This window comes from Berghia stephanieae, chromosome 1, assembly GCF_034508935.2.
Source record: "Berghia stephanieae isolate SIO BIC M18660-M18661 chromosome 1, UCSD_Bste_1.3, whole genome shotgun sequence".
NCBI lineage: Eukaryota > Metazoa > Mollusca > Gastropoda > Nudibranchia > Aeolidiidae > Berghia > Berghia stephanieae.
Window position 1 is genome coordinate 72,503,602 of NC_088360.1, and position 13,561 is coordinate 72,517,162.

Consider the following 13,561-nt stretch of genomic DNA (forward strand, 5'->3'; position numbering starts at 1 on the left):
AATCATTGCTTGCTACCATTTGGGTTGAACGCTAGTCTCTCCCAAAGTACTCGTCGACTGATGTCGTCAAAGTGTACGTTCTTTGTCCCTCGATCAATACCCCCCCCCCCCCTCTCGTCCAAACCAGGGAGGGTGCATAACACATACATCGTGCTGCCACGAATCCGTAAAGTTTCCCCGTATTCTGATATTTCCGTTGTGTATGCCAGCATTTTTAAATGAGCTTTTATCGAGAGCAGTATTCACAAAATGAGCTCAAATCGCTTTAAAATGTGTTCAAAACCAAGAACAACAATTAACATCTAACAAGACATCACATCACGCCTATCAGGTGATAATACCTTTAAAATCGTTACCCTCACGGAACTCAATTTACACACGAATGCGATGAACGTGAGTAAAGAGCCTTTTTTGCAATGACTAAACTTTACGTGTTCCACATTGATACCTGGATCAGGGACCTACCGATCCAAAGGCAAGTTGTCCCATAAAAATTAAAAACCACAAAAGCACACAAAAGTCGTTCAAGGAAAAGTGCATATTGCCACGTACATTTCTTCCACCAGAAAGAAGCGGTTATGTTGTCTAGTGGTATGACACTCACTTTCGGATCGGAAGGTCCTGGGTTCGAGCCTCGCTCGGCGCATAGTTGAGTCCTTGGAGAAGGCTCTTTACTCACATTCTTTCACCGTACTCAGGTGTAAAATGAGTACATGGACGTTAACAGCGTTGTCTCTGTCCGATAAAAAAAATGTAATATCGCCGAACAGGCGTCATGTCTCGTCCTACGTTATGCTGTTGGCCAGGAACCCTCTGTAACGCGCTTTGAGCACGTCTATTGGATTATTGCGCTATATAAAAGCTCAATTAAAAGCTAAATTAAAGAATCTCTCAGTTTTGTTTTTATTCTGAAAGCTTCCGAAAGATCAAGTTTGCCGAGATTACAATTAAGGCCTTGGGTAACTGGTATTATTACGTCTACCACTCATTCGCCTAAAGGAGCTGAACAGGGGAAATAAAAAAATATATATTAGAAAAGTACATTTTCTTAATGCAATTTTCGCACAGAAGAAAAAAAAATAGATAACTTACAAACAAACAGTAAATAAATAAACACATAAATAATAAATAAATAAGTAAATAAATAAACTAAATTAAATGATAATGTTAAAAGATTATAAATATAAGCAAAGAAATGAGTAAATAAATACTTGCGCATATAAAAAAATAATAAACAAATAAATAAATAGATAAGTGTAGAAATAAATAATAAAGAAAGCAAGAAAGTAAATAATGTAAATAAACAAGTAATATAAATGAATAAATACATGAGGAAATAAATAAATAAATAAATTGTATCCCCGAAAAGAAGGAAGGTCACATTTATAAACAAATGACAGTCCAGAAATTAAAAAATAAAGTTCCCACAACGGGGATCGAACCCGGGCCGCGTGGGTGAAAGCCAGGAATCCTAACCACTAGACCATATGGGAGACTGGACCAAAGCGGACGTTTATGATAGTAGTTGATGAATAACAACTAATGTAACAATTATTCATAAACGTGAATGGAAAAACAATAATAAAGACCCGAGTGACGTCAATTGCATTCTATCTATATATCTTTCTGTTTATATTTCTCTCTAATAATATATAAATATCACACACACGCACACACACACACACACACACAGAGAGAGAGAGAGAGAGAGAGAGAGAGAGAGAGAGAGAGAGAGAGAGAGAGAGAAAGAGTGAGAGATATATATATATACGTGTATATTATATAATGTTAATAGGAACAAAGAGGGAAAGATATGTTTAATACAAATAATCTATACACATATTTTTACACATTTATAGATAGTATGCGCTTGGCTAAGAAGTTCACAACATTGCCATCCGGAAGTATAACGGAACAACACACAAAACTTTGTGTAACCTTAAACGATTATAGTCTGATTAATAGATAGTATGCAGATGACGTCACTCAGGCCTTTGTTATATTGTTTTTGCCATCCGCCTGTTCTCACTAAACTGTCTTAACAAGACTATAAAAGTTCATGGTTACACAGAGTTTGTGTGTTGGTCCGTTATACTTCCGGATGGCAATGTTGTGAACTCCTTGGCCAAGCGCATTCTATCTATACAATGTAGTGAGAATTACTCACAAACGTGGATGGCAAAAAATGATAACAAAGGCCAGCGCGACGTCATCTTCATTCTACCATTTGGGAGATAGAGAGGTAGATACATGTAACGCAACACGAGTTATTTGGATTGGGAAAGGGGGGAGGGCGGAGGGAGACATTTATTGTTATTCACCAAGAACTATTATTATAAACGATTCAGTGAGCCAGTCTCCCATATGGTCTAGTGGTCAGGATTCCTGGCTTTCACCCAGGCGGCCCGGGTTCGATTCCCGGTGTGGGAACTTTTTTTTTTTTAAATTCTTGTACTCTCATTTGGTTATCAATGTTTGGTAAAGGCAATTTATTTATTTATTTATTTATGCATTATCCATTCGTTTCTTTGAATAATCTATCTATTAGTGTCGTCATTTCATCTATTGTACTTATTAATTTGTAAAAAAATACATTTATCATTTTTTAATGATTTATTTACGCATTTATTATTTCTTCATCCATTTATTTCTTTGTTTTTATTTATCGATTATTATTATCATTTTATTTCAGATAATTTTGTTTATTTAATTTTTTTAGCCTCAGAACAAAGAGACTTCCAATATTTGCCGTCATTTTCTTTGTTTCCTTTATTTCAAAAAATGAATTATCTTCATATCCATTTTCCTATTTATTTACTTATTTATTTATTTATCTACTTGTTTATTCATGTATTCCTTCATTTATTTACTCTTTTTTTTTCCTTTTTAATTCTTTTTTTTTTTTTTTGGGGGGGGGGGGGATGTTTATGTTTTTTGCTTTATAGTATTTAAAAATTGGCAAGAAGGGCAACCACAAGAACATTTTTAAAAAGGAGATAGAAAAAGGGTGGAAGAATGTGTTTGAGTGAGTAAGTGTGCGCGCGTGCCTGCAAGAACAATGAGATAGGTCTTAATTTCACGTAACAACACGAGTTACTCACCAAAGATTACTATAATCGACCTAGTTGGGCCAGTCTCCCATATGGTCTAGTGGTTAGGATACCTGGCTTTCACCCAAGCTGGTTCGATTCCCGGTGTGGGAACTTTTTAAAAAGTATTTATATCTTTACTCCATTTGGTTATTACTGTAATCTTCGTTTCGCTGTTCGATGTTATATATTTAATTATATGTATTTTGTAATTTTTAATTTTTTTTTTCATTTCGTTGTATAACCTATCTATTGGTATTAATTTTATTTCATTTACCTATTTATTTGTCATACCATTTTATTTCATATTATTATGTTTATTAATAAATTTACGTATTTATTTATTTCTTTATTTATATATTCTGTCATTTCTTTGTTTATATTTATCGATTAACATTATCGTTCTATTTTATTTAATGTTTTTCTCTCGTTCATGTCTTTGAGTTAGGTAGAATTTGGATTAATGATAAGATTATCCCAGTATAATATGTTAGGTAAGAGGAAGTCGCCTGCAAGACCATTGTGAGGAGCACTTGGTCTTTTCTTGTGTATTTAATTAATGAGAGATGCGCCAAGTCGGTCTATTTTCTCAGCGCCACGAGCTAGTTGTGTATAAAAATAGACAATAAGAAAAAGTTCCCCTTCGTGGCGGCGATGGGAGCTCGAACCCGCGACCTTACAGATACGACAACTCCGCCTGGTAGAGTCACGATCTCCACAGCCAGGCGGAGTAGTCGTAACAGTATGGTCGCGGGGTCGAGCCCCCATCGCCGCCGCGAAGGTTTTATTCTCTGTTGTCTTCTGACACTTTCCTACTCACTTCATTTTTTGTTATCACAATAAGTGCCTACTCCACTCATTTTTCTGGTTTTTGCTTTGTACCCGAAAGGTACCGAGTTCGATCACCGCCGCTGCGCTGTGTGGCTTTGAGCAAGTCACCTCGCCCTAGCTCATTTTACAGCACTGCATTGCGGCTGACGCCTGGGTTATTCCAGTCTTCCCTTGGAATAGACCTTAGAGACAAATTTCCCCTATTGGATGAAAATAAAGAATTTAATTTTTGAAATTAACTTAAAATCAAGATTGGATGTTGTGATAAGTTGCTCAAGTTGTAGTTTCTATGTATTGCTTACAAAACTTCAGCAGTTCAAATTCATTATTCCAATTTCGTCTCTGTCAATTTTTGTATTGTCCCCGTTCGTATTTATAGTACTTGTTTCATCTGCTGATGCAACTGTAATCAGAGTTCTGGGAGGCCGCGTTCAATTACCGTGAGAAAACAGTTTTGAAGATTCTTGAAATCTATGCCGTTCTAAATGAGGACGGCAAACAGTTTCTTAGTAAAATTTGTTTTCGTTTTTCTTCGAAGTGTTCACCAGACTAGAAATTTTGGTGCCAATTTCTTAAGATGTATTGAAAGACATAACATGAAATCATTGAGCACATTGTCCTACTTTACAACATACATTTTTGTCATTTCGTCCAGAAACATTTTACTTCAAACAAATGTCGATCCAATAAGGGAATTCGCAACTTGTTAATAAGTATAAGCCTCAAACTTCAAGTAAGAGATTTGATATTTATTGACAAGTTGAGAGTCATCTTAATCGATCGATATCTGATGTAAAAGTTTTATGGCCGAATTTTTAAAGTAAGAGTTTTGTCAAAACATGTCACCACAGAGTAATCAGCTAAATAAACATTAGTATAGGTTGTCACAGTAAAGATTGTTCACAATTATCTTATTAAATTTTATTTTATTAAGAACTGAATTCATCTCACTCCAGTTATATTTCGGTAGGCTTAGATAAACTTTACCTTCTAATATTAGATCGTCTTTCCTTTTATAGCCTTCCCTCGAATTAATTTCTAATTAGTGAATACTTTTCGTTCTACATTCTGTCACGTAGCCACTTATTATAAAAGCTGATAGGTCTAACACTCTACACTCACTTTCTCTCCACAATCTATGCCGGACGGCCAGTCGCTCTATTCCTATATATACTGGAAGATTTTTATCTTTTGGGACTTTGTAGATATTATATCTACACCATTAAGACGCCGGAGCTTTTAACTTTGATTGTATAATCTTCAAGGATCAAACCCAAGCCCGCTGTACTACACTATAACCTCTTTCCAATTGCCTGGAAGCGGAATTTTACGAGTCCAATCCTGTTATCAGAGGAATAGATCATCCAAGCCCATCAACTGCCTGGAAACGTAAACTTATGAACCTGACATATTATCATAAGTTACGTAAAATATTCATATCTCTATTTGTAACTGCCACGATCACTGTTTATCTCTTTTAATTAAATTTCATCATTATTTTTATTTCATTGTAAACAAATCGTTAATTGTTTTTCATTTATAGTAACTAGTAAATTCTGGGGCCTCATTCTACATAGATCTTTATGCATAGTCGAGTAGCTCTTTACTCACTTGAGACCATGACATTTTGGAGGGGACACATATAAAGAATTGAATTTATTTAGTTACATATATCTATTTCATCTAACTTTAAAGTTTAAATTGTAAAACTCTTAATTGCCCCACTTGATCATATTTTAATTGAACTCCCTATTTACAGGATTGATTTTTTTTTCCTTTTCATTTCTTCATTTAAATGGAATAGCAATTTATCCATTCATTCTTTCATTCAAATTGAATAGCATTTTATTGATTCATTCCGTCATTCATTTATTCATTTATAAATTATTCATTCATTCATTGTTCATTCATTTATTCATTCATTCATTCATTCATCCATTCATTCGTTTATTCACTCATTTATCCAATCATTCATACATTTATTCCTCCCTTCATTCTTTCATTCATACATTATCCATTCATTCATTCATCTATTCACTCAGTTTTTCATTCATTCATTCATTCCTTGTCCACTTTGTTATTATATCACTCATTTCATTTTGTTGTTTTCCTCATTCATGAATTGTTTTCAATATGTTTACATTCCATAACGATTCATTCACCTATCATCCAATCACTCAGTGTTGTGAACACATTTTATAACTATTGTAAATCTTACGATATTTTATTGTTTTGTATTTCAGACATCACTGTTAAACACTCTTCAATGCCTAATTACAATTGTTGAACAACCATTGAACAAGAGAGAGGTCCCAGCCACGAACTGAGTTGGTAAATATATCCTTCATTATTCTCTTTTACATGAGTTGGGCATCACATAGTAACTATAGACATCGTGATTTGTTTTGCATAGTGATTTGTTTTAAATGCATTTTTGGCATATTACTGTTACCGAAAAACACTTATATATTATGTTCTGAAAAGTGAGTCTTTAAAAACTAAATAATAATAAAAGGAGTCTACTAGCCGTCGTGTTATATTTAGTGATAGATAACTTGGGATTATTTTGGCATCCTATTATTGTTATCACACTCTAGTATATTAGCGTCATTGCGAATAATTGTACACAAACTAACGACGAGTCACACACATTGGTGATACATTTTTCGTAGTAACATAGTTTAGAGTACACGCGATTGACACATTGTTATGGACTCAAGTCATAACTCCGCATTGTATTGACACATTGCTTTATAAGATATAACGATAAAAGGCATCAAATTCAACATACATAATAAGTTGAAATAAGAGAGAGAGATTTCTAAAAATAGAACAGTTCATTCCAGTAAGTGTAAATAAATAAAACAGTCAGTAACAGTATCCTGTCAATATAATATATATAAAACATCGTAACTAATTTATTGCAACATGGAAGCATATAAAAGATACTTAAGTCTCGCAAAGGACTTAGAAATACCCCAGGAAAGAATATTTTCATGGTGCGAAGAGAAAGTAAAAGAAGAAAAAGAAAATGAAGAAAGAATTCGTAAAGAAGAAAAAGAACATGAAGAAAGAATTCGTAGAGAAGAAAATGAAGAAAGAATTCGTAAAGAAGAAAAAGAACACGAAGAAAGAATTCGTAGAGAAGAAAATGAAAAAAGAATTCGTAGAGAAGAAAAAGAACACGAAGAAAGAATTCGTAGAGAAGAAAAAGAACACGAAGAAAGAATACGTAGAGAAGAACGAGAAGAAAGAGTCCAAGAAAGGGAACTAAAAAGACAAATAGCTTTAGCAGAAGAAGAAACCAAAAGGACCCAAATGATGCTGGAAATTGAAAAAACAAAAACCGGTCATGAAAGAAAACATAATAATAGTGATGAATTTTTCGTGAAACTTCCACGCATGCCAACATACGATGAACGCTCAGACTGTCTAGAATCCTTCTTACACCGATTCGAAGTTCAGGCTAAAGGTTATCGTTGGCCAGAAAGCAAATGGGCCACAGCCTTGATTAACTGCTTATCCGGAGAACCGCTAAAAGTTTTCTATACCTTAACAACTGAAGATGCAGATGACTATGGTAAAATTAAAGACGCTCTACTAAAAAGATTTAGATTAACGGAAGATGGTTACCAGGAAAGGTTTCACACTGCAAAACCGGAAAGTGGAGAAGACTTTAATACATTCGTGAACCGAATTACTCAATTTCTAAATCGGTGGCTTGAGTTGGCAAACGTAAAACAAGACGACTTTGTAGGCCTTTACTATCTCACGCTGAAGAATCGAATCTATCAAGCTTGCAACCCAGATTTAGTCGCATTCTTTAAAGAGAGAAAGCCAGAAAACTTGGACAAATTAAAAATCTACGCAGAAAACTTTAACAGCGCACATCCATTGACACCCCTTAGCAGAACATTGAAGGAACCATACTACGCTGCCGCTGCTCAGAGTCCAGGTACACCTAAAGTTCAGTACTCAAATAGAACGAGCCGATCAATCACTCGGAACACGCAAGTGAAACAAGATGATCATAGTAACAAACCATGGAACAAACAGTTCAATAGAGACCATAGCCGACCCTATCAAAACAAAACAAGAAATAGCACTGACAATAATACTGAGTATAAGAAAACCAACAAACCTATAATTAAATGTCAATATTGTGGAATGAAAGGCCACACAGCAGACAAATGTTACAAAATCGTGGGATATCCGAAAGAAACTGCAAATGCATCACTCCAAACCAGTGTAAATAATCAGACACGAATAATGTCAGGAGAAAATATAAATGTGTATTGCGTGAAAGGTATGTCACTTTTAACACAAACTCACAAATCAGGATCGCTATTTTTTTGTGAAGGCAAAGCTAATGGAACTGATTGCAAAATATTGAGAGACACAGGATGCAGTACAGTAGGAATAAAAGCATCTTTGATCAATGACGAAGACAAAACTGGAAAAACGGTACAATGCATCACATTCAGTGGCACAGTCGAAACCTTTGAAACAGCTAACGTGTACATAGAAACCCCATACTATACAGGAATAGTGGAATGCTGTATACTTCCCAACCCCGTCGCTGATGTTATTGTTGGCAATATAAAAGGTCTTAAAGACAACCCAACAGATGTAAAAGAATGGTCATTAACCCAAGAAACAGCTTGTCTAGCAGAAACAAGAAAGATGACTAAGACAACAGAGAAGCCAATGACTATTTCTCTTGAACCACAACAATTTGACAGGAACACGTTCATTGAAGAACAGAAAAAGGACCCGACTTTAACTTCATATTTCAATATCGCAAACAAAGGGACGAAATCAAAAGTTGAATACATCATTGAAAAAGATATTCTGTTCAGGTTACATAGGAAAAGAAACAAAATAGCTAAACAACTGGTCACGCCGAGTATTTACAGAAACAAAATCCTTGGAATAGCGCACGATTCAATAACTTCTGGACATCTTGGGAGCTCTTCCACATTGAAGAGAATATCCGAGAATTTCACATGGCCTGGAATTACTAAAGACGTCCGAGAATATGTGAAATCGTGTGACACATGCCAAAGAAGAGTCGCAAAAGGCAGAATACCGAGATTGCCATTAGAGACAACCCCAGTTATTGAAAAAGTTTTTCAAAAAGTTGCAATTGACATTATAGGCCCTTTAACAAAATCAGATAGAAACCATACACACATACTAACACTAGTCGATTACGCAACCAGGTGGCCAGAAGCGATAGCATTGAAATCAACTACATCGGATCACATAGCTGAAGCATTGATGACAATTTTTACCAGAATAGGCATACCAAATGAGATACTGTCGGACAATGGACCCCAATTTACATCACATATGATGCATGAAACCATGAAACTCATGGGAATCCAACACTCATTCACAACTCCCTACCACCCCCAAGCAAATGGTCTTTGTGAAAGATTTAATGGCACTCTAAAGAATATGTTAAGAAAAGTGTCAGCAGAAAAACCAGATGATTGGGACAGATACTTACCAGCAATCCTATTTGCATATAGAGAAATACCCCAAGAATCTACAGGCTACTCCCCATTTGAGTTGATGTATGGACGATCACCTCGCGGCCCGATCAATATAGTAGCCGACATTTGTAAAGGGAATGAGGAGGACAATAACGAAATTATGTTTGCTTACGAATATGTAAGAAACCTGAAAGACAGAATAGAGGACACATGTAAGCTAGCACAGGAATCCGTCACTAAAAAAGCAGAGAAATACAAGGAATACTCTGATCGCAAAAGCAAGTCAAGAAAATTTGAGATTGGTGACAAAGTACTAATACTCTTACCCGATGACTCGAGTAAACTTTTAGCTACATGGAAAGGACCATTCAAGGTATTAGCAGTACGATCTGGTGTTAATTACGAGATTCAAATTAACAACACAACAAAGACATTCCATGCAAACATGCTAAAAAAATATTTCGATAGAGACAGATTATCACAACCAATATTTAACCATGTTGAAGCTGCAAATGTAGGATTAATCATCGAAACTCACAGCGATGATGTCGAACTACAACACACCCCACAACACGGTAACCCTAAAAATAGTACAATTAATGACGTCACAATCAATCCTCAACTAAACGAATGTCAGAAACGAGAAATCAGGTCATTATTAGAAAAGTACCAGTCAGTCTTTACAGACGCACCCGGACATACAACATTAGTGGAACACGACATAAAGTTAACCACATCTACCCCTATCAACGTGAAAAACTATCCTATTCCATTTCACGCACGAGAACAAGTTGAAAAGGAAGTTAAGGATATGCTAGATACAGGAATAGTTAGATATTCTTCAAGCCCATACTCATCACCAATAGTAGTAGTGAAAAAGAAAGACGGATCGATAAGGCTATGTATCGACTTTCGCAAATTAAATGAAGCAACAGTGTTTGATGCAGAACCAATACCAAATCAAGAGAATTTATTTGCTGCCTTATCTCAAGCAAAATACATGACAAAATGTGATCTTTCTAGAGGTTACTGGCAGATTCCACTGAAAGAATCATGTAAGAAATACACAGCATTTCAATCACCATTAGGATTGTTAGAATTTAACTATATGCCATTTGGATTATCGACAGCCGCATCGACATTCCAAAGAATGATGCGTATGTTATTAAAAGACATCCCGTCTACACTCTCATACTTCGACGACGCATGTATTTTCTCAAACTCATGGACTGATCACATGACAACCTTAGAATTAGTGCTTGAAGCATTAAAACGTAATTCTTTAACAACAAAACCGTCAAAAACAAGCATTGCATTTTACAAAATTGATTTTCTCGGTCATACCGTTGGTCATGGGACACAGACACCCGAGACAGAAAAACAAACAAAAATCGCACAATTGCAACCACCTAAGACAAAAAAGAAGTACGCAAAGTACTTGGGCTCCTAAATTTTTACAGGAAATACATTTACAACTTCGCGCACATCGCGACACCGCTAACAAATCTGACAAAGAATGGGTCACCGAACAAAATTGTTTGGACAGAAGTGTGTCAGAATAGCTTTAACCAATTAAAGGCATTACTCTGTTCAGAACCAATTCTTAAATTACCCGACATATCAAAAGAATTTGTTGTAAGAACTGACGCGTCTGATAAGGGCATCGCAGGTGTACTATTACAGGAGCATGAGGGAACTCTAATGCCTTGCTTATATGCAAGCAGAAAATTATTGGACAGAGAATCACGATACTCTGTAATAGAGCGTGAAGGACTAGCCATCGTCTTTGCTTTAAAGACATTCAGCAGATATCTACTGCTAAAAGAGTTTGTGGTCGAAACGGACCATAAACCACTCACGTACATAAGAAATAACAAAATGAATAATAGTAGAGTACTAAGGTGGAGTCTATTTTTGCAAAATTACACTTTCAGTATCTCTCACATACCAGGCTGTGAAAATATTCACGCCGACCTACTTTCTCGATTAGTATAAACACATGAGAAGGGTATAACTTAACCCCCCATGCATACTGTTAGTTACCTCGCAAACTATGCCAAATCAGAACGCACAATTTCGATAATTTTATTTGTAAACATGATGACCCAACTTAATGTAACATTGAGTATTGTTTGGATATATATACCATACCCATTCATGATTTGGGAAATCTTCTCTTTATCTATTATTGTTATGAATTTTCACTCATTTATGATTAATAATTGAAATGTCAATATTCCATTTACATTTTCATTCATTTCATTCAGAAAATTACCTTCATATCATCGACTTAAATCATGCTTCATTGCCATCACTATTGTTTATCACAATGATTTGTAATCACATTGCCATCATGTTGTTCATCATAATGATTTGTAATCACAATCTTTCATTGTTATTGTCGCCCATTCATATACCTACGTTTATATAAACATTTCCATGTCTAGTTAATAAATAATTTAATTGTAGCACAAATCATAACAATGGATTAATGCTAGAGTATCATGATAGTAAATTTACTTCCGTTTGTAAAATCTATCTTTCCCATAATGGTTAAAGAGTATATTTTAAACGTGGGTGGGGGGTGTCACAGTAAAGATTGTTCACAATTATCTTATTAAATTTTATTTTATTAAGAACTGAATTCATCTCACTCCAGTTATATTTCGGTAGGCTTAGATAAACTTTACCTTCTAATATTAGATCGTCTTTCCTTTTATAGCCTTCCCTCGAATTAATTTCTAATTAGTGAATACTTTTCGTTCTACATTCTGTCACGTAGCCACTTATTATAAAAGCTGATAGGTCTAACACTCTACACTCACTTTCTCTCCACAATCTATGCCGGACGGCCAGTCGCTCTATTCCTATATATATACTGGAAGATTTTTATCTTTTGGGACTTTGTAGATATTATATCTACACCATTAAGACGCCGGAGCTTTTAACTTTGATTGTATAATCTTCAAGGATCAAACCCAAGCCCGCTGTACTACACTATAACCTCTTTCCAATTGCCTGGAAGCGGAATTTTACGAGTCCAATCCTGTTATCAGAGGAATAGATCATCCAAGCCCATCAACTGCCTGGAAACGTAAACTTATGAACCTGACATATTATCATAAGTTACGTAAAATATTCATATCTCTATTTGTAACTGCCACGATCACTGTTTATCTCTTTTAATTAAATTTCATCATTATTTTTATTTCATTGTAAACAAATCGTTAATTGTTTTTCATTTATAGTAACTAGTAAATTCTGGGGCCTCATTCTACATAGATCTTTATGCATAGTCGAGTAGCTCTTTACTCACTTGAGACCATGACATTTTGGAGGGGACACATATAAAGAATTGAATTTATTTAGTTACATATATCTATTTCATCGTTGTATAACCTATCTATTGGTATTAATTTTATTTCATTTACCTATTTATTTGTCATACCATTTTATTTCATATTATTATGTTTATTAATAAATTTACGTATTTATTTATTTCTTTATTTATATATTCTGTCATTTCTTTGTTTATATTTATCGATTAACATTATCGTTCTATTTTATTTAATGTTTTTCTCTCGTTCATGTCTTTGAGTTAGGTAGAATTTGGATTAATGATAAGATTATCCCAGTATAATATGTTAGGTAAGAGGAAGTCGCCTGCAAGACCATTGTGAGGAGCACTTGGTCTTTTCTTGTGTATTTAATTAATGAGAGATGCGCCAAGTCGGTCTATTTTCTCAGCGCCACGAGCTAGTTGTGTATAAAAATAGACAATAAGAAAAAGTTCCCCTTCGTGGCGGCGATGGGAGCTCGAACCCGCGACCTTACAGATACGACAACTCCGCCTGGTAGAGTCACGATCTCCACAGCCAGGCGGAGTAGTCGTAACAGTATGGTCGCGGGGTCGAGCCCCCATCGCCGCCGCGAAGGTTTTATTCTCTGTTGTCTTCTGACACTTTCCTACTCACTTCATTTTTTGTTATCACAATAAGTGCCTACTCCACTCATTTTTCTGGTTTTTGCTTTGTACCCGAAAGGTACCGAGTTCGATCACCCGCCGCTGCGCTGTGTGGCTTTGAGCAAGTCACCTCGCCCTAGCTCATTTTACAGCACTGCATTGCGGCTGACGCCTGGGTT

The 13,561-nt window shown here is 35.4% G+C and overlaps 2 non-coding genes across 2 annotated transcripts; one reads left to right on the top strand and one right to left on the bottom strand.

The window, feature by feature from the left end:
- Window positions 1-1,421: 1,421 nt before the first annotated feature.
- Trnae-uuc (transfer RNA glutamic acid (anticodon UUC)) lies at window positions 1,422-1,493 on the bottom strand. The gene has a single exon. It is a non-coding gene; the product is annotated as a tRNA-Glu (tRNA).
- An 865-nt stretch (window positions 1,494-2,358) lies between these two features.
- On the top strand, window positions 2,359-2,430 carry Trnae-uuc (transfer RNA glutamic acid (anticodon UUC)). Its single transcript has one exon. It is a non-coding gene; the product is annotated as a tRNA-Glu (tRNA).
- Window positions 2,431-13,561: the final 11,131 nt, after the last annotated feature.